Raw genomic sequence first — 22721 nt, forward strand, 5'->3', positions numbered from 1 at the left:
ATTTTGTCGCAAACATCTCTTCTTACATATGAAGTGCCAATTTTAAACCAAATAAAGACTTTTACTTTCGTAGTATCAAGATTTTTCGTCTGAAACGCATAGCTGGCCGCTGTGGCCGAGCGGTTCTAGGCGCTTCAGTCCGGAATCGCGCTGGTGCTACGGTCGTAGATTCGAATCCTGCCTCGGGCATGGATGTGCGTGATGTCCTTAGGTTAGTTAGGTTGAAGTAGTTCTATGTTCTAGGGGACTGATGTTAAGTCCCATAGTGCTCAAAGCCATTAGAACTTTTGAAACGCGTACAATTACAGGATGCAGTAATTTAGACAATTGGCTCGTATGTGGGATGAGCATAATCCAGAGTATCTTCTAGAAGTTAAGATTTGGTATTTTCACAATTTCCCTAAATCAAACACATTTCGGAAAACGTACCTCTCAATGAAGTTACCATTTGAAATTTCTGCCAAATATTCAATGGAGTCGTAAATGATTATGACTGAATCTCTTTAATCACTTTTTCCAAATGATGGAAATAAAACTATCGTAATGACTAAACTTTCCCCTGTAGACATTTTCCGCATGTAGCTCTGACACGAGAAGTGCGGGAATTTCAGCTGGACTCGTCAGTGAAGGGAAGTGCGGCTCCTGATAATGCATGTTAGGAAAGATAACAAAGGCTCCTCCCACTCATTATCCAAACATTCCCGGCTGTCTAATTACTTACACAGCCGTCCGTCCTGCAGCAGGCATATACTGTTTGCCTTCACATGAGTACTAAAGAGTCACTACCACTTCATCAGAAAACTCAAGTTAGATAATTGTGTAGTTTGTTTCTCCTGTGCAATGCTTCATAACAATAATACTTTAAAATGAGATAGTAGGGTGAAAAGAAAACAGACACTGGAATGCTATATCAATATATAATTTCGGCGGCGTTTCTTTATTATAACACCCTCATAAATCAGTTTCATTTGTAGCGAGCGCTGAAGACGTGCTACAGTTAGTAAACAAAATTTATTTTTGAAGAATCTTTCAACAGGTATATGATTTATATCAAATGTTCCTACCTAACAGAATCCAGTACGTCATTGTTAATGCACAGAATACTAGAAGCGCAATACTATTTCATTGCATCGTGAAGTAGTGTGATAGCAGCGGTGTTACGATGTACTTAAACGATCTGGCATACAAAGTTTCTCTGCATACTGGTGAAGGTCGTATTGGTATTTAGGGAGATTACATCATTAGAAAATCGTTAGGCAGTCTTGAAAATGATCAGTGAAACTCGCAGGTGATGTCAACGTAAAGGAATGTAATGAAATGGTAGTAATTAGACAAACTTTGACCACACGATCCTTTATTAGCAACTCGAGTCAGACACCACCGTCTAGTACGTAATCGTATCTGTCGGAACAGATGAAAGTTAGTCTGGTCGTGGAACATGGTGATGCCAGACAGAGCTATTACAACGCCATCTACAAAACACTCATCTGACAAATTCTAGAGAAAATTCGGTAGGTCCGGGAGCCTTAAGCAACTAGGATTAACGAAAGAGGCGAAAAAATTCTGTGTGCTGTGCATATGTGCAGTGCGAATGTGAGACACTATTTTTATAGCATCTTGTCCTTTTTTTCTAAAGTATTTACTAATATCTCCATTACTGTTGTCTAAAAGACACTAGAACATTTTCTTGAGTTATTGAGAGTGGATAGTTATTTTAGTAATGTGGTCTTGAGCCGCCTACAACACAACACTCATGCAGTTTGATTTCTTGTTGTTGCTGTTTACTGGCAGTATCTCATTTAGTCTCTCTTTGTTTCCCAAAAGAAGCCCCACCGCTACTCGTGATCCCCGCTTCCCCGTGGCTATTAAGGCGCACTTCATTCGTTATTCAGGTGAGGACGACTTGTAACGGTCTGATTACTAGCCCGTTAGGCTCTCCCCGGAGGTGTAGGTAATTTATTTGTTCAATATTGCGGTAGGGCCTTGGGTACCTAAAACCGATGCCACTATTCTACCTCAGTGATGACTACATCGTAACTGCAGGTCGCAGTTAGCCCAGTTTCGTGTTTACATTTTCAGAACGTCGTTCTATGAGTTCGGGTACCGACTGGAAATTCGCTTCTTCACTTAATGTAGTAATACGCGTGTATTATGATGGGTGAAGTGCCCATCACAAGACTCTATTCTGGACGATTTGTTGGCTGTACAGTTGGGCATTACTGGCGAGTCCGCAGGATGCGCTGCTGTAGAAGATTCTTACGAGGACAGTAACATTGTGGAGCCTGACCTTGATCGAGATGGTAGTTTCTGTGCACATAAAGGACGGCACCAGCTCCGTCACCATCCCCTAAGCCTTTTTTCGGAGTTCCAGTACCTGCCGTTTACAGACTGCGATTCCCATGGATTCCTTGCGGGTTGTACAGACAAACAGTCATACCAAATACTTTTGGACATGTTTTCTGAAAATTATCTTGCGCAGCTAGCTCGGCAGCCCACACGCAATGGAAATATCTTAGACCTTGTAGCTACAAACAGGCCAGACCTTAACGACTATTTCAGTACAGAAACGGGAATTAGCGATCACGATGTCATTATAGCAACTATAATTACGGAAGTTAATAAAACAGTCAAGAATGCTACGAGTGTGTTTCTGCTAGACAGTGCAGATAAGCAGTTATTAACGTCTCACTTAGACAGTGAACTGACATCGATTAGTTCCAGGATGATGGATGTAAAGGAATTATGGGCAAAGCTTAAGCAGATGGTAAATCGTGGTCTGGAGAGTTATGTGCCTAGTAAGTGGATAAAGGATAGAAAAGACCTACCATGGTTTAATAACGAAATTCTGCGGATGCTGAGAAAGCAGAGGCTGTTGCACTATCGGCTCAAAAGGGAAAACATAAATTATGACAAACAAACGTTAGTAGAGATTCGTACATCCGTGAAAATATCTATGCCCGAAGCATAGAACTATTACCACCGTCGCACCTTAAGGCAAGATCTGGTAGAGAACCCGAGAAAATTCCGGTCGTATGTAAAATAGCAAAGCGGGGCTAAGGCTTTCTTTTCGTCCCTTGTTGACAAGTCTGCTGTAACAGTCGAAGACAGCTAAACGAAAGCCGAAGTTTTAAATATGATGTTCAAGAAATCCTTCACACAGGAGAATCGTGAGATACATACCGTCATTTGCCCATCGGACAGACTCCCATATGGACGACATACTAATAAGCATACGGGCGTAGAGAATAAACTGAAGGATGCAAAATCAAGTGAGTCACCAGGTCCGGATGGAATCCCAGTTCTATTTTATAAGCTATACTCTACGACATTGACCGCTTATCTAGCTTGCATTTATCGTGAATCTATTGCCAAGCGAAAAGTCCCAAGTGACTAGAAAAAAACGCATGTGACGCCAGTATATAAGAAAGATAAAAGAACGGACAATGACCCGTAAAATTACAAACCAATATCCCTAACTTCCGTTTGCGGCAGAATCCTTGAACATATCCTCAGTTAGAATTAAACTTTCTTGAGACTGAGAAGCGTACGTGCACAAATCAGCATGGTTTTAGAAAGCACAGCTTGTGCGAAATCGGCTTACCCTTTTCTGACATGATATACTGAGAACTATGTATAGAGGGCAACAGGCAGATTCCATATTTCTAGATTTCCGGAAGCAATTGTCACGGTGCCCTACTGCAGGCCGTTAACAAAGGTACGATCATATGGAACAATTTCACAGGTATGGGAGTGGCTCGAAGACTTCTTAGGCAATAGAACCCAGTATGTTGTCTTCCGCGGCGAATGTTTATCAGAGGCAAGGGTGTCGCCAGGAGTAATCTCGGGACGTGTGATAGGACCGCACTTGTTCTCTACATACATAAATGAGTTTGCGGACAGGATGAGCCGCAATCTGTGGTTGCGTGCTGATGATGCCGTGGTGTACGTGTAATCTGTGGGGCACACAATACTCGTTAAAGCCTGTGCTATGGTAAGTGAGCGGGGTTCACCTTATGAGAAAGGATTTTAGTATAGATATCGACCGCGTGTACCTGAATGGAGGCAAATCAGACTTCCACCCACTCTGTAATAACAATGATCCATCAAGTAAGTTCGAAATGAAATTAGACGTCAGAGTGGGTCAAAAGCAACCCTGAAGATGCTACCAATTTGATAATAATACGCTCGCCAGCCTAATTAGGTATTAACTGAGTTCCTTCCCTGTGCAAGTTGGTGTATATTCATGCAAAATAACAAGTAGTAACACTACATAATATAGTAGAATTTTAGAACCAGAAAATCTATTGAACTGATAGTTTTACGTTCTGTACTCATATGGGAAAACCATGAATACATAACACTACACTATAATGTATACTACAAAACGTTATACTGTCTATTAATCTGATTAAAATCAGGCATAGCTTACCCTAGAAATAGCACTTTCAAGCCACAGACAAAATGTCAATTTTGGTAAAGATAAAACACTGACAAATTTTGACTTTTATATTGAATTTAACTTTTGCTGGTCAGGCCAATTTAGAACACTTCAGAATTCAAATCAATTAAGGGGGGGGGGGGGGGGGGGGGACTCTGAAACTGTTATGATAGCTGTATGTAAAAAAATGATTACTGAATTTATTATGCGCTCAAGATTTCCAGTATGTAAGTTATTACTCTTTTCGTCTTATTTGCTTCTCATTTAAATACCTTTACATCTGTCTCGAAATAATAAACTTCATTACTGTATCAATATTAAAGTTATCTTTCAACTTCGTTAGACGTTCGTTATTCATTTACTGGTTCATTAACAAAACATTTCTTTAAACACTATTCTAACATAGCTAGTTCTGCAAAAAATTATTATTAACACAAATTTTAATTATCATTTTGGGGCACTCGGATTGCACAACATTTGGAGAGAACGCTGTCTAGGTTAGTTGTCATGATAATTAAATGATGGGAAAGTTCTGGTAAAATTTAGGTTATTATTGCACAGTTTAATCTCTGATCCATACAAATACAGTACTTAAAGTTTCAACCTACTAGTATCGATGCGGCGGTTGGCGGGTGGCGAGATGACGAGGCAGAGAGCACACATACAACCACAGCTATGGCTCTTGACGTATCGGCGCTTTAATTCTTCTTAGCGTCACAATTCTTTTCCATGCTGTGTGAGCGTTGGAACAGTATACCCCAGGCTCAGTGAAACTACGTCTTCCAGGAGAGCCTCCTCGCTCCAGAAGGTGTTGCTCAGACAAATGCCAAACTCCAAATACAACTGCTGAGCCCGTTGTGCCGTGCAGTGCCCGTCGACATTTTCCCGCGCTCGCCTGCCATCCACCTTTTACCGCTCCCTGACAGACCGGGTATTCACCCGAGGTTTTGCATTCTACATATCCTAACACATTGTCTACGTATGGACCAGACGCACAGTTACAATTTGAAGCATCTTACAACATTTTCAACATTTGTTACATTTTAGTTCTATTACAATATTGCTTGACATTTGACATATACATTAATATTCACATTGAAACATATTTACAGTTTTCTTAACATAATGACATGAAGTAAAAAAGATATGAAATCAGAACATCAAATACACAAATTTATCGAAAAATCAAAAGAAAAGAATTACTTATATGTACAATAGTACAGCGTCGTTGTTGTTACATACGGTAAGGTGTCGAAGTTGAATGACTATAGGAAGATACAAGACGACTTAGAAAACATTTTCAGATTGTGTGATGAATGACAGCTAACCCTAAATGTGGAAACATGTAAGTTAACGCGGATGAGTAGGAAGATCAAACCTGTAACGTTCGGATACAGTATTTCTAGTGTCCTAATTGACACAGTCAAGTTGTTTAAATACATGGGCCCAAGTTGCAAGGCGATATGAGGTGGAACGAGTATGTGAAAAATGTGGTAGGGAAGGCGAATGGTCGACTTCGGTTTATTGGGAGAACTGTAGGAAAGATTGGTTCACCTGTAAATGACACTGCATACAGGACGCTGGGGCGACCTATTCTGGAGATCCGTAACAGGTAGGAATGAAGGAAGACGTGGAAGCAATTCAGAGGCGGCCTGCTAGATTTGTTACCATTAGGTTCGGACAGCATGTAACTGTTACGGAGATACTTCCAGAGTTCAAATGGGAATCCCTGCAGCGAAGGCGACGCTCTTTTCAGGAAACACTGTAGAGAAAATTTTTAGAACCATCATTTAAAGCTGACCGCCGAATGATTCTGCTGCTGCCAACATACAATGGGCGTAAAGAGCATGAATATGAGATACGAGAAATTAGGGCTCATGCAGAAGCATACAGACAATCGCTTTTACCTCGATCTGTTTGCGAGTGGAACAGGAAAGAAAATAACAAGTAGTGGTAGAGGGTAAGTTCCATCACGTACAGTCGGTGGCCCGCGGGGTATCTATGTATATGTAGATGTAGATGAAGAACAACTGTGAGTCGGGAGTCACGCTCAAATACACTCCTGGAAATGGAAAAAAGGACACATTGACACCGGTGTGTCAGACCCACCATACTTGCTCCGGACACTGCGAGAGGGCTGTACAAGCAATGATCACACGCACGGCACAGCGGACACACCAGGAACCGCGGTGTTGGCCGCCGAATGGTGCTAGCTGCGCAGCATTTGTGCACCGCCGCCGTCAGTGTCAGCCTGTTTGCCGTGGCATACGGAGCTCCATCGCAGATTTTAACACTGGTAGCATGCCGCGACAGCGTGGACGTGAACCGTATGTGCAGTTGACGGACTTTGAGCAAGGGCGTACAGTGGGCATGCGGGAGGCCGGGTGGACGTACCGCCGAATTGCTCAACACGTGGGGCGTGAGGTCTCCACAGTACATCGATGTTGTCGCCAGTGGTCGGCGGAAGGTGCACGTGCCCGTCGACCTGGGACCGGACCGCAGCGACGCACGGATGCACGCCAAGACCGTAGGATCCTACGCAGTGCCGTAGGGGACCGCACCGCCACTTCCCAGCAAATTAGGGACACTGTTGCTCCTGGGGTATCGGCGAGGACCATTCGCAACCGTCTCCATGAAACTGGGCTACGGTCCCGCACACCGTTAGGCCGTCTTCCGCTCACGCCCCAACATCGTGCAGCCTGCCTCCAGTGGTGTCGCGACAGGCGTGAATGGAGGGACGAATGGAGACGTGTCGTCTTCAGCGATGAGAGTCGCTTCTGCCTTGGTGCCAATGATGGTCGTATGCGTGTTTCGCGCCGTGCAGGTGAGCTCCACAGTCAGGACTGCATACGACCGAGGCACACAGGGCCAACACCAGGCATCATGGTGTGGGGAGCGATCTCCTGCACTGGCCGTTCACCTCTGGTGATCGTCAAGGGGACACTGAATAGTGCACGGTACATCCAAACCGTCATCGAACCCATCGTTCTACCATTCCTAGACCGGCAAGGGAACTTGCTGTTCCAACAGGACAATGCACGTCCGCATGTATCCCGTGCCACCCAACGTGCTCTAGAAGGTGTAAGTCAACTACCCTGGCTAGCAAGATCTCCGGATCTGTCCCCCATTGAGCAAGTTTGGGACTGGGTGAAGCGTCGTCTCACGCGGTCTGCACGTGCAGCACGAACGCTGGTCCAACTGAGGCGCCAGGTGGAAATGGCATGGCAAGCCGTTCCACAGGACTACATCCAGCATCTCTACGATCGTCTCCATGGGAGAATAGCAGCCTGCATTGCTGCGAAAGGTGGATATACACTGTACTAGTGCCGACATTGTGCATGCTCTGTTGCCTGTGTCTATGTGCCTGTGGTTCTGTTAGTGTGATCATGTGATGTATCTGACCTCAGGAATGTGTCAATAAAGCTTCCCTTCCTGGGACAATGAATTTACGGTGTTCTTATTTCAATTTCCAGGAGTGAACTTCACGACTGGGTTCCGAGGTGTGTCCTTCCTGGAGATGTAAGTGAGTCTCGTAACTGCGGCAGTTATTATATGGCTTCGGTCTTCGTTGGGTTGATTTTGACCGTGTTTCTTCTGCACCATACGATGGCATCAAGTTGTGCCTGCGTCCTCCGAATATTTGTGTTGTGCACCAACCGCACATGCAGAACGCGATATCTTCTGCAAATTCAGCAAAGTATACGTGAGCTACAGTGGGAATGTTATTAACGTAGATGGCGAACAACGAGGGCGAGAGTACAAAATCCTGCGGTATTCCTGCAGTGGTTGTTTTCACACCTGACTGTCTCCCATCCACCTTCACCCTCTTTCGCCTGTTATCCAAGAAGCTCGCTGTCAGCGTGGTGTCTTCTCGAATTCTGTGCAGAAGATTGACCTCCTGACCTCAACATAAGCGGTTTCAGTATCGAGGATGAAGGCGGCACTCGATGTCGAAGGACTGAAATGTTTGCTAAGAAACTCTGTGATCCGGAGGACCTGCATTTCTACAGAAACTTTACTTTGCAACCCGAACTCCGCAGCCTGATGGTTTCGTCGTACGTTTTCGAATGTCTTTCCCGTGCTGCCGTGAATACTTACAGGATGGTGGTTTTCCGGTCGACTCAAGTCCTTCTTTGGTTTGGGTATTTGAGCTTCCTTACATTTGTCTGGAAAATAACCAAGTCGGAAACACGTTTTGTAAATCCGTGTCAACAGGACAGTGGCCTCGTGAGGTATTTGTTTCAGCTGTTCGTTGGGAATGCTGTCAGGTCCCGGCGCCTTTTTGTTATGTAATTTCCTGATAATGGCACGGACAGTGCTAGGCATGGTGAGCCATGGCTTCTGGCGGACCGCCCACAGCATAAGTCGAACAGACATTTAGTGGGTAATAGTAGTGCTCTCTGTCAGGGCGGCTCAAGTCTTTGTGTATGAGCCCGTTTTGATCCTCGAAGGCTGCTATAAACTCTTCAGCTATGGCGAGAGGGTCGTTGGTCATCCCACCTCTCGTCATTAATGGAATATTCGAACTTTTAGTTCCACTGACATGCTGTGCGAGCTGCCACTAGTCTCTCGTCTGTAGGGCCTAGTCCGTCATTTTATCCTCCCACACCTCGGAGTACTTGGCAAACTATCGTTGTATCCTGTGGAGGCGCCTCCTGTCTCAAGGATCGTGTAATTTTTGCCACGGCTTCCACAACCTATTTTTTGGCGTTTAAGCTCTTGGAAAGGAAGAAGATTCTGTCGCAGCCTGTTCCGCATGACGGTAGCGGATCACATTATTGAGGCCTTCAACACCAGCGATTTGAGATACTCCACGGCTCTATCGATGGCTTCCCTGGTACGAACATCCCTCTTGGATTGTATGTTGTTCTTAAGATGCCGGTTAAATTGCTCTCTGCTGGTGTTCCGGCATTTCCACAATGCGTGTTGCTGAAGGGCTCTCTGAATTCTCCGGAGAGCCGGATGGTTGTCCGAGGTCAAATCGACTTCCGTCTTTATATCTGCGTCTCGTTCGATGCCTTTGGTTATCATGACGTCCAGCACTTCAGGTGGCATTTTCGTGGAGACTGGATAGTACGTCGGAGCCAGGTTGTTAGTGGGGTCCAGGAACTGCTTCCCCTTCGTATTTGATGGTCTTCAGTGCCTCATCGCGGCTAGGCGTTATTGAACCTCCAAGAAAAGCCTTGTTATATCTGGTGAAAATAGGTGGATATCTTGAAAATCCAGGGGAGTGTTCTAACTTAGGTGTGCAGCGACGAGAGTTATATTTCGGACTTTACCGCAGATAATGACAACTGTCGTTTTCAAATGATTCAGTGGGAGTAACCTTCTTCTCTGTGGGTGATGTTGTGGTGGAGAAATATCGCCGTACTGCCACCTCTCCTGTTCGCCATATCCATAAGGTATGCGGTCATATTTCGTAGTCGAAACTATCGTCGGGGCGCAGATGAGTTTCTGTTGCCAACGGCACGTCGACGTTGTGGGTGGCAAAGAGGTCCTGCTGTTCTTCTCGTTCCTTATGCCGTTGGCGTTCCATGTAAAAGTCTTCAGGTCTCTGGTATTATGTCGATGCATAGTCTCTTAACGGAGTATACTGACAAGTTCCTCGACCAAGATTATGATCTTGTTAGTAGTGTCTCGTGCTTTTCTAAGTTTTATCCCCAGCTGAATGATTTTTTGGAATAAGTTGCCGTTCGGAAATGTGTACTACAATTTCTAAACTTCAGTTATTGTTACCTGCAGCTATCTTGTCCGAGTGGGATTCCGAGTCGTCGTCCTTATTTAGAGAAGCTGATACGTAGGAACTGGCGCCACTAAGCCGTGGAGAAACATCCTTATGAGGTGGTTTCTGGCTGCGGCTATCGCCGATCTTCGTCTGTGGCCCACGCTGTCACTGGGACAGTCCTGGACGTGTTAGTGGTGAACTTTGGTCTCGGTTTTGTGCAGAACTGATAACAGCGGAGTGCGTCTTGCGTCTTTTTGCACCCTCCCGATCCCCTCCAGTTCGCAGTATGGTTTTCTTATTAAAATTGACGCATGTAGCCAGCTCAGTTTTAGGATGTTTGTAGTCCTCATTCTTATGTGGTCCTCCACAACGGGCGCATCTGTAGGTGCATCCCTGGTGCGTGTCCTGTATCGTCCTTATGTTAAACTGGTGCAGGCCCTTTACGTGGAATCTTCTGCCCTGTAGTCTCAGTAAAATCTCTTTTTTAGACTGTGCCTGGAGGTAGGTACCTGACGACTACTTTCAAATCCCGGTTTTCCGGCTGTTGATGAGTGTATAAGTGTGTGTTACTATCTTGACAAAATTTTAATACCTTGTGATAATCTTCCAACGAATCGTAGCGGTGGGCGATGCTATTCCCTTTGTAGACTTCTTTGAGACTGCCAGTCGTCACCTCCTTCATAGCTTTGGTCAGTTTGGTGTGGTTGGCATTGCAGCATAACACTACCGGCAGGATACGTTAGTTCTTTCCTACAGGTACATGGCGTTGAGGCTCTTGCCGCTGTGGTTCACCGTATTGTGGCCCAGTCGGTCCGGATGGGGTTTCGGTTGATTCCGACGAGTCTGCAGATTTGTTTCATGTGTCAACAGTTGTCTTCACTTTCCTCCGTTCCTGTGTTCGCCGTGACATTTTGCGGCGGACGGACCGCCTGGGAGACACAGTTTAACACTTGCCTTCTTCCGAAGTGGAAATGGATTCTCCTCTTACGTCCATACTTTCGTAGGACCGTAGACATATGCTGGCTTCGTCGTTAGTGGGACCAACAGCGTTGCTGGCATCTTCGTTCGTAAATTGTTGTTAAATACGTCGAGTGCCGTTATCCTCTGTCGTCTTCTCGTTGACTCAGCATCCATCCTACATTTTTGACATTTTCGTAAGCATCACTTCCGTTGGTCGACCCGTCATGTCCGCAGCTGATGAGGCGGAGAGTTGCCTAGTCGCACGGCTGCTGAAGCCTACTCCAGACGTTTCCACTGACTGCGGGCGTCCCGTCGCAGCAGAGCCCTGGGCCTGGTTTTGACTTAATTCCGGCTAGTCCGGAAATCTAGCCTAGATTCCACTAGCACTCCTTGACGAGACCTCAGAGCGGGAAACAAACGCTGTTGGCTTGTCCAGTGAGCGCTCGATGACAATAGTGACAACGTACTTGCACAGAGAGCGCGATGTTGAAGCCATGTCGGATTGAACAATAATATCGAGTTAATATCTTAAATTACTTCGTTTTGTTACACAGTCTTCAATGCTATGAAATGGTTAGGGACTGTACTTGCGCGCGGTCGCTGTCCGGAAACAGAAACAGCGGACTGGTGCAAAGGAAATTCAGATGGCACTGCACCTTGGGATGCTCACCATCTCACTGATTTGACCGCACACGGGGATGTGTGGCGGTCAGTGGAGCGTATACATATCTTTGGACGGAAAGCGTATGTGGGTACTAACCGCACGGTTGTCGTCTTATATCTTATAGAGACAAATATGAGGCAGATCCCAGAGTTGATGGACGTCTGATTCAGGGTGAAATGCCTCTTCTGTTGGGCTTATGAACAATTCTCCCGGCAAGGGGCCTAAGTATGTTGGTCATTGGGAGCTTAGACGGTAGTCGGATGATGTAGCATGAAGATGGCATCTATAGAAGGCACCGGTTGCAACCCGCGGCAAAGTTGTTATTTTCACAAATGACCCCTTCCGCTTACGTTCTTTTACTCTACTCTATTATTTTAGCTGGCTGGCTGAATCGCTGTAGACAGACAGTCATGCACTTGGAGTGGATGCACGGATCACTGTTTGTAGCACCGTATCCACAACCCGTAGCATGGAACTGGGTATAATTCTTAAACCTAAGTCACGCCTAGTACTAGGAACACAAAGCTAGTGAAAGGAGCGATACCTTGAAAAGATATTAGAATATACGCGGGAGAGTCAATCGTGGCGTTGTGTCTGCTGCTTAAGGACTCGATCACATGCTGTGAGGCTATTAGAGATCCCGAACGAAAAAACATGGGTGCAGTAAATCATCAGAGGTAGCTATGATCATCCAATGGTCTTATAGATCAGTTGCCGATGGAGCTATAGTGGAAGAACGCTTCAGATACGATACAGAGATTATCCATGGTAAATACCATGTTGATGCAAATGCGATATTTGCCAGCTGTGGGATGGAAGGGTTACCAGATGAAAACAAGAATTCGTCAGAGTTTGTTATGAAAGTCATTTCTCAAATTGCTTCTAGCAGGTAATTAGAAAACAGAATTCAACGTCTTAGATCTTCTAGTAACTAACACACCCGAACTTCTCGAATCAGTTTAGACAAAGGAGGAAATAAGTCACAATAAGGCGTTGCAACGTCAATGGCTACAGGTATGTAAAGAAATGTCAAAAAGACCGTTTTTTAATGAAGGGTTACCAGTCGCTTGACTGCTCCACCCTCCTTCATCTCAGAGTACTACCTGTTCCCGTCGTCCTCAGTTATTTTTCAGTTATATCCAGAGTCTGTCTTTCCCTAAGGTTAGGGTCTATAACTCCCTTTAGTATGACAGAATCTACTCCTTGATGTCTTAACATATGTCCTATCATCATGTTTCTACTTTTGTTTAGTGTCTTCCACATTTTCCTCTCCTTTTCGATACTGCGGAGACTTTCTTCATTCCTTACCTTATCTGCCCACCCAATTTTCAACGCCCTTCCGTAGCACCACGTCACAAACGCTTCCGTTCTGTTCTTTTCTGGCTTTCCTACACTCTACTGCAGAGTATGATTCACTTCCAGACATTTCTGAATTCCAAACATGCATTCTCAGAAACTTATTCTTCATATTAATACCAGTTTATAGATACTAATAGACTTCTTTCGGCCAGGAGTTACCTCTTAACCTAAGAAAAGTAAACAGTTTTCCTAAACAAGTGAGACAGAAACAGGTTTCAAATTATCTGCGCAGTAAACAACAGATTTTCTTCTCTGGAGACGGAGAAGTGGAGAAAAAATGGATAAAATAGCAAAGTATTGTACAACACGCTTTAGACATTTACACTTCCTGATCAAAAGTATCCGGGCACGTAGAAGAGGTCATTAGTATGAAATGTGTTCACCATCCGCCTCTACGACGGCTCGATCCTGCTGGGATAAGATTCAGTTAGGTGTACGAATATCTGTGGAGGAATGGCAGCCCACTCTTCCTCAAGAGCCAGAAACAGAGACGGTAGCGATGTTGGACGTTGCGGTCTGGAGGGAAGTCGACGATCTAACTCATTCCAAAGGTTACCTTTGGGTGCAGATCGGGACTCTGAGCAGACCAGTCCATTTCAGGGTCACGAACCACGCTGCTTTACGACAGAGTGCACTCTCACGCAGATTCAGCCATCGTATCCATACTGTTCCTCTACTATACTCAGAAGAAAATGCAATAAGAGATGTTCATATCTTTCAGCATTTACTAATTTCTTAAGTGCAACAAGGAGACCACGCCATAACCACTGCAAACACCCCTACACTGTAACTCCACCTCCTCCATAAGTAACTCTTCACTATACATAATGGAAAATAATGTTTTTCAGACATTCACCAAACACAAGCACGTGAAAGCAGGGTATAGTGTGATTTATTACTCCAAATAACTGGTTTCCAGTCATTGACCATCTGGCGGTGTCGCTCTTTACGACAGCTCAAGCTTCGCCTACGAGTAACTACAGAACTGTGTGGCTTATGAGGAGCTGCTGTATCATTGCATCTCATTCTTTTTAGCTCCTTATGCACAGTCATTGTATTAGCTGGACTGTTTGTAGCGCTTCAGCACTAACAAGTCATTCCTTTCGCTGATACGCGTTTTTTGATTTTTTACAGCCAGCTAAACACTCAGGGATTTGTTTCTCTGGTGACATCCAAGGATTAGCCCATGTTCGAAGTCATTGAGATCTCTCAACAGACGCGTTCTGTTGTTATCGCTTCTCTACCGACAACACCACACATTCCCTGCCTCCTCTTATTCTGCGCAAGCCCCCCTCTCGTGATATCTAGTGGTCAATTCCACATTACATATTGGTCTGTGGATAATTTTGATCAGATAGTGTAGGTGTCGAGCAAGGTTGAGAGATTTATGAGAGAATCGCTGTAGTTAAATAGGAAGCTGAGACGAAATCAAAGGAGCTTCATCGCGGGTTTAAGAGCAGTCAAATAGATTAGATTACATTAGATTAGACTAATTATTCATTCCACAGAACCATAAAAGAGGAAATCCTCCTGGGTGTGGAACATGTCAGATGTGTTGTTGACAAACAAAATGGCTGAACGATCACTTGTGTGACATAGCCAACCGCTTGAAACAAGATGTAACTTGACCTGGTTTCGACGCAGAAGAAACCAAAAACAGTTACCTACAAAAAATTACAGATCATCAACATAAATGAAGAACCAAGAATAGATGGTTATTACACACAACAAATTTCTGAGGTGACTATACTCACATATAGTGACAAATGAAAACAGATTTACTAGCAAAATGCTGTCATCATACTCAACAATTTCTTAAAATCGTATTTAAAACCATATACAAATTACAAGGACTGGAACAGTGGTACCTGTCAGTAAAAGTTATAGCTGCATGACGTAGAACACTGTACGCCGCTAAAGGCTGTACGAAGAAACAGGCAATGCAGGTGGTATCAGACTAAGCTGGTAATAGGCCGAAGTTGCCTCAAAGTGAACCCGAAACGAGTCACACCGTCTATTGACACTCAAAGAAATAAGCTACTTGCATTACGTTTTAAATAGCGTATGTGTGTTCATATCGCAAAATAAAAATTTATGCAGGACAGTACAACAGCGAAAGCGCTATACGTTTGGTGTGAAAACGAATCATAATGTAATAAATGAAAAGCAGGGAGGAAAACGATATTTTAGAGTACTCTGAGGAATATGAGGGGTCAGTTTTACGTATATCAAAGCAACGGTTTTATTCCATTAAACACATTTTTATTATGTGGTTGCAACTGTTGATTCAGAATGAAACCATCGTTAAGAGAAAGATATTTGAAATTTTTCATTCTTCAAGGACATCAAGTCTGAAGCCTTGTTTTTATATGTGCAGGATACTGATGTCTTGAACTTTTTTTTTGAGGTTCAAATGGCTCTGAGCACTATGGGACTTAACAGCGGAAGTCCTCAGTCCCCTAGAACTTAGAACTACATAAACGCAACTATCATAAGGACAGCACACTCATCTATGCCCGAGGCAGGATTCGAACTTGCGACAATAGCGGTCGCGCGTTTCCAGACTGTAGCGCCTAGAACCGCTCGGCCACAACGGCCGGCCGAACTTTTGTAGGCTTACGCTCTGTAATCAACAAATGATCAGCAAAGCACGAATTATGTATATTAATACCATTTTTACCTAGGAGATGTTCTTTAATTCTAACAAAAATTGCTCGTACTGTCTCTCCTATGTAGTAGGCTGGACATGAATCAAAGCTAATTTTATAGACACCTGAGGTTGTTAAAGGGGTATTCACATGTTTCAAATTTGGGATAAGGTTATTTTTCATTTTATCCTCAGTTTAAATGTTACTTTACAGTAGTACTTATTTTGGAGGAGACGCTGAATCCTCTAAGGTAAAAGCTCTGAAATTGCTATAATTTTTTTTTCTTTTCGTGATGTTCGTTACTAGCAAAGTGCCAAGAGTGATTATTCTACTTCTTGTTTTATTTTTGAAAATATTGTCCACTATGGTTGGTTCGTTTCCATTATTGACTGTGGGAGCTGAAACAATCAGAGCATCTAGATTTTCATGAGATAAAGGAGTGGTAACAGCGCTATGGGCGGAAGAATCAAAACCTGCTTTTCTTGTGAGAATGAGGGTGTGTTGAACAGGGTGGTACTGTCTGATCAGTGCGGGTTTCTTTGCGAAAAACTTTGAAAGAATTTTTGTTATCGGCTTCTGTTAATGTTAATGCAAACAATTTAACTGACGGAACTCGTTTTTTAGGCCATATGCGAAAGCAATTTTTTCGTGAAGTTTGTTAAATATTTTTAGGATATCGTCAGTGCCGTTATTAGGTTTTCGTAAATGATCAAGATCTCATCTGCATATCTATAGTATGGAAGTACACCTAGAGTGGTAGCTGAAAACTTTTAAAAAATTTTCTTCTAAAGAATTTATGAATATATCTGCAAGAATGCTAGGTAATGGTAGTGAAATGGATAATCTATAAGCTGCTAAGGATCATCTCTTTAAAACCGATTTTTGGTTTTTACAGTAAAATAAGGGTACTGTAGATTTTTATAGGTAACTGTTTTTGTTTTTCCTGATGGATACACCGATAGGCTTTGTCGAAAGTAGGTGTTGTTGCAAACGGTTGACTGTATTACACAAACCGTAGTGTGGTATGTTTGCTGGCTCACAGCCATGTTTAAAATTGATAGCTGAACGAAGTAAAACTGATCGTAAGGAGAGCAATAGGAGTACCTATCAACAAATTCAAAAAATTTTTTTTTCACCTGTGTGACAGAAAATGCTGAAAAGTATGGGCCTTACGTAAGGTCAATAAACGGCAAAGTCATATATTTAGTCGCTCAGTCAGCACAGTGGCACCGAAAAAGAGGATGAGATACAGGAAAACTCCACACTGAATGCAGTTTTCCCAAATTGTTTCACTGCGAAAGATCAAAATGCGGTTTTTCCTTTGCCATCGGACGAACACCGAAATGGAAGACATTGAAATTAGTAATATCGAAAATTCTCACCACGGTATTGTTGTGCGGAATATTCTCGGTGTTCTTTCCACGTGAGACTCTATCTGTCTACAGCAGGCTCTATCGGCTTTGCCAGAAGCAGCCAGTGAGCTCAGTTCTGAACTGGATAAAAGCTAAATCATGAGGACTGATGTCACAGCCGCTTTAACAATTTGGCTCTAGCTGTCAAATTCTTCTGTTTGCCAGGAAATATGCAATTACGATTTACTGACACTATGAGACTATGTTCTTCTTTAGTTTGCAGTTCACTGTTAATATTGATTCATAGCCGCTAATCATTATCTGTAAGATAATGACTAAGAGAGAAAATCTTGGGACGAGGGTGGGTGGGGAGGGGATGGAAAAGGATGAGTGGGAGGTGGAGAAGGTTTTTGGGTGGGACGGGCCAGGGGACAGGTGAAGGAACAAGAGATGGAAACACGGTACGTTTAGTATTTGGGGGGGGGGGGGGAGGTGATAAAGGGGAGGGACTGTGTGGAACAAAATGGAAGGGGTGAGGACACGAGTTGTATCAATGGTAGTTATGGGAGTATGAGGGATGCGCAGCATGGAAGGCGTTTCAGGGGAGGTACTGGGTGTAAGGTGTTAGCAGGACGTGGGAATATTTGATTGGCGGTGGAGGAATAGACAGAAGATGGTACACTATTTGATCAAAAGTATCCCCCCCCCCCCCCAAAAAAAAACATACGTTTTTCATATTAAGTGCATTGTGCTGCCACCTACTGCCAGGTACTCCATATTAGCGACCTCAGTAGGCCTTAGACATCGTGAGAGAGCAGAATAGGGCGCTCCGCGGAACTCACGGACTTCGAATGTTGTCAGGTGATTGCGTGTCACTTGTGTCATACGTCTGTTTGCGGGATTTCCACACGCATAATCATCCCTTTTTCCGATGTGATAGTGAAGTGGAAACGTGAAGGGACACGTACAGCACAAAAGCGTAGAGGCCGACGTCGTCTGTTGACTGACAGAGACCGTCGCCGGCCGGCGTGGCCGAGCGGCTCTAGGCGCTTCAGTCTGGAACCGCGCGACCGTTACGGTCGCAGGTTCGAATCCTGTCTCGGGGATGGATGGGTGTGATGTCCTTAGGTTAGTTAGGTTTAAGTAGTTCTAAGTTCTAGGGGACTGATGACCATGGATGTTAAGTCCCATAGTGCTCAGAGCCATTTGAACTATTTTCGGGTACATACTACCTATTGCATGGTCAAATGCGTTGATGCATTGACCTCACTGGTGTCGCCCTCTACCAGTAAAAAATGTTTTCAACACACCGTATATAATAAACTGGGTTTTCGCTTAGCTGTGGAAACTTGGCATAAAATTTACATTCTAAATCGTCCAAAAAATTATCTACTAAACAACCAGCTAGACTATTATCCATTGCAAGTTCATATTTTTGATAATTATTTTGTCATTGAAGGTAAAAAAAATTGTAACTCAAAACAAAATCTAGAAATTCAGTTAGTTCTGTACAGTCTGCAGCACTGATCTTGTTATGGGATAGCAAATGACGTCTAATAATTTCAATAGTTTCTTTTATCGGGACATTACTGTGGAGGTTAGTTACATCCAAGTATGCTAATGTCGCATTATTTGGTATATGCATATCCTTGATTGCATTTGCAATGTCACACCCGAAAATAATTCTCCAACGTGTAAACCGATTTAAGTTTATTGTTAAGAAACGTATTTAGATTATATCATGGTGATGACATATTGTTCAGAGTCTGATGCCGACCGAAAACTGTAGTCTGAGGAAATACAAGTTTGTGACCACAGACGTGAAATAAAAGAAATTTATTCTACATTTTCGGGTCACTGTTCCATTCGCGAGCACGTCACAGCTTGTGAAACCATCTCTTGTCTACTACCCCCTAACTGATGTAATTCATGACGTGAAATATGCCATACACAATCACAATACCGTAATACTGACATTATTAGACTTCAGAATATCTGCACTAACTAAAATCTTCAGATAGTGCGCTTAAGTGGTTTCAAAGCTTTTTCAGAAATAGCCGGCCGGTTGTTGGCTGTGGGGGTGAAAATTCGTCCTGTAAGCATTTTCTCTTAGGAGTGGCATGAGTAAATCATTAGCCCACTACTGTTATAAGTAGATGGCACTGATATCTCATCGGTTCCGTCCTCTTTCAAACATTGACCTCCGACTTTACTTCGGTGGCTGACCTGAAGATTTCGATACAGTCATCGTCCAGACGAATATCGATATGCCTTCAGTGGTAAGATGGGATATAAAATAAAAGCGAAGAAACCGCAAGCAGTTTTAATTTGTATCCAGAACTAATTAGTTTCAAATTTGGCGAAAAATTGCCTCATTTCCTTCCCTACGATGTATCAGATAACGGGTGTAACTTTGGATGAAACCCTCAACTGGGCAGAAAATACTGTCGATACGGGCTAGAATACTTCCAACTGCCTCTACTGCATCCAGATGTTTCGGAATGTATTCCCACAAGGTGTGAAACTCACACTTGTGTAACCATTTGGTCTGCCGAACCTCCACCATTGCTATGTAACCTAACATGGCAGGAATAGAGAACACTCCAGATGGTAAGAAATAACCACAGAAGCTAATGTATGGTGTATCAGCAACATCCTAGACGGATGCTGCAGATGCACCATGTCACCGCCTCATACGCCCAGCTGGGGAGGTAGCAGCCAGAAAAGTTACGTAACTGTAATACGCTGTGTCTCATTCACCGGCTCCATTAGGAACATACACCTCAATACCTCACACACAGATCAAGTACTTGTAATCTCATCATAATCGCAACACATGGTCTGTATTATCTACTCCCCTTTCTATGCTCATATAAAAAACAAACATTCGTAAACTTCTTCTCTGTTGCTGTTGTCCGCCTACGGAAAAAGCTACCTTGTACTACGCGACGGTTCTGTGTCATATTACATTCAAGATTATGCTGAAACATTTGCTTTAGTCAACTTGATAATGTTTTCCTAAATAAAGCGCTACTATGGCCACTAACCTCTCTGGGAAGCCGGGAAACAGAAAAGAAAATGCCTCCATTTCCCTGTTTATCGGTATGTGAGGCCACTTGATGCCCCTCCTCTCCACTTCCCCACCCCAGCCCCTTTTCATTACCTTTTTTTCCGTTTCTATGAGCGCGCCACCCCTGCCATTTGCCTCATTTTCTACTTCGTGATTTTTTTTTTCTATTCTAAGGATGGGGCCCCTCCACGCCACCACCGACGCGTGACGTGGTGACCAAACCAAAAGTTCTACTGTCACCTCGTATAACATGTTAATATTACGAATCAGGAGTCACAGTTGGATGCGGGTTGTGATGTTGTCCATGCGTCTGGGTAGGATTACTCACTCACGTTGTCCATCAAGAGCCAGAAAGTGGACGAAAGCGATCGAAGCGTAGCCGTTTGCAAGGGCTGAGGAAAAAAGTGCCAAGGCAAGCGCCAAGGGAAAAACCTCTCTGCGACAGTAGGACGGGTAGTAAGGGCAGTAGCGGCTTGTTAGCTGCGACAGTGCACGCAAGGTGAGGTTATGTTAGAGCGAGATATCGTGCATCGTTACCTTTGTCGTTGCGGATGCTCGTTGTAGGGCCTGCTGCAACGGCTGTGTCCCTGTAACAGTCCGAGGTCGTCATACATTAGTGATAAATTGGCCATAGATCAGCTCACAGTGTAGGGGGTGTGTGTGGCTTGTTTGAGTGTCGTGTACAGTATGGATTCCCTGCGAGTGCCTGTTTTTCGGCGGGTCGAGCATCTGGGGTTGTCAGTAGTAACTGTGTTGCAGGGGCTCGCCAGTACTGTTGTGTTATCGTGCTATGTACCATAGATGTTTAGTTCTTTGCTAATAATGTCTTTGGTCTATTATGTTTCCATCTATGGTTGTAATCGTAGTTCCGCAGAGAATGAATAAACGTGTTACGCGAGTGTGTCGTGTATCTGTACAGTCGTGTGGAGAGTTTTTGGAATACAAGCAAAAGGGTATCTAGCCGATCTTCACGGTAAAGATCCGCGGTGCGTGTGTAGCGCGGTGCATTGCTTATGATTCTGAGTACTTTGTTCTGTATGAGCTGCAGACGGCGCAGGCGAGTTGGCGCAGCGTATTCCCAGACGGGAGCAGCATACTTCATCATAGGTCTAATAAGTCAAGTGTACATGGACCTGGACACCCTCCTATTCAGTGTGATACACCTGTTAAGCATAAGATAGAGTTGTTTGAGCCTCGCGTTTGCTTTGCAGGTCATTTGTTGGATGTGGTACCCCCAGAGTAGTTTCCGGTCCTGCCAGACACCAAGGTATTTGACCTCCTCACGGAAACGTATTGGGCGCGCATGTAGTGTTATTGGGTTGCAAAGTTGATGTTTGCGCAGTAGTTTCGGTCTTCTAGTGAACAGAACGGCTTCGCACTTGTCGAAGTTTACTCTAACACGCCATTTCACCAGCCAAGGCTCTGCCGCTCTTAGTGCAGTCTGTAGTCGTGAGTTAATGTTAGACGGCTTCCAATCTTGCGCGAGGATGGCAGTGTCATCCGCGTAGATTGACATCATCGCGTTGCGTGTAGCTGGAGGTTAAACAGTATGGGCTCTAGAATGCTTCCTTGGGGTACTCCAGCCTGGATACCATGTCGTGTTGATTGTTTGCCCTGCACGTCGGTGTTGAAACTCCTGTCTGTGAGATATGAGTGCATCAGACGTACAAGCCCGTCAGGGAACCCTGCGTCGCTGAGTTTGCATATGAGACCGTTGTGCCACAGACGGTCGAAGGCCTTTTCGATGTCCAGGAACACTGCCCCAGTTGCTTTATTTCTGTTGTATCAGTGTGTTATGTATTCAACGACGCGGAGGAGTGTTGTGTTGTCGAATGGTGATTCCTGAAGCCGAAATGCTCCAGCCTCAGAGTGTCATTTGTAATGCAGTGCCTAGTGAGTCGTTTTAGTATTACCTCCTCAATTATCTTGCTGAGCGCACTCAGCAGACTGATGGGTCGGTAATTTTGTGGGACGGAGTGGTCTTTCGCCGGCTTCCTGAACATCAGGACCTTGGCTGTCTTCTAAAATTCGGGGAAGTGTTGGTGTTTAAGTATGCCATTCGTGATGGGTATGAGGTATTCTACTGCTCCTGGAGGACACTGTTTTGAATGTCATCATGACTAGCGGCCTTCCTACCTATTGTATGCATGATGGCCCATTTGACTTCAGCTGTGTTAGCCTGTCGGATGTTATTGCGTGATGGTTGGGCCAAGATGCGTGTAACAGCCTGGTCGGTCGCAAGTGTGAACGCTGGTCTGAGGGACCCAGGTTCGGTGTGAATGACGCTGCAATTGTGAGGGCCATCAGTTCCGCAATTTCTTCCGCAGTATATGCCGGTCCGTCGGGCCCTTGTAGCTTGGGGGTGTACAGTTCCTCACTGGTGAAGTGTCGGGCCATCTGCCACACGCCAGGTCGCGTGGTGTCCAGCCCTTCGAGTTTTTGGTTCCACTGTTGTGTTTTAAATGTTTGGATTTTGTCCCGGATTATTCCCTGAAGCCTGTTCAT

The sequence above is a fragment of the Schistocerca gregaria genome, chromosome X, assembly GCF_023897955.1.
Source record: "Schistocerca gregaria isolate iqSchGreg1 chromosome X, iqSchGreg1.2, whole genome shotgun sequence".
In the NCBI taxonomy this organism is placed as follows: domain Eukaryota; kingdom Metazoa; phylum Arthropoda; class Insecta; order Orthoptera; family Acrididae; genus Schistocerca; species Schistocerca gregaria.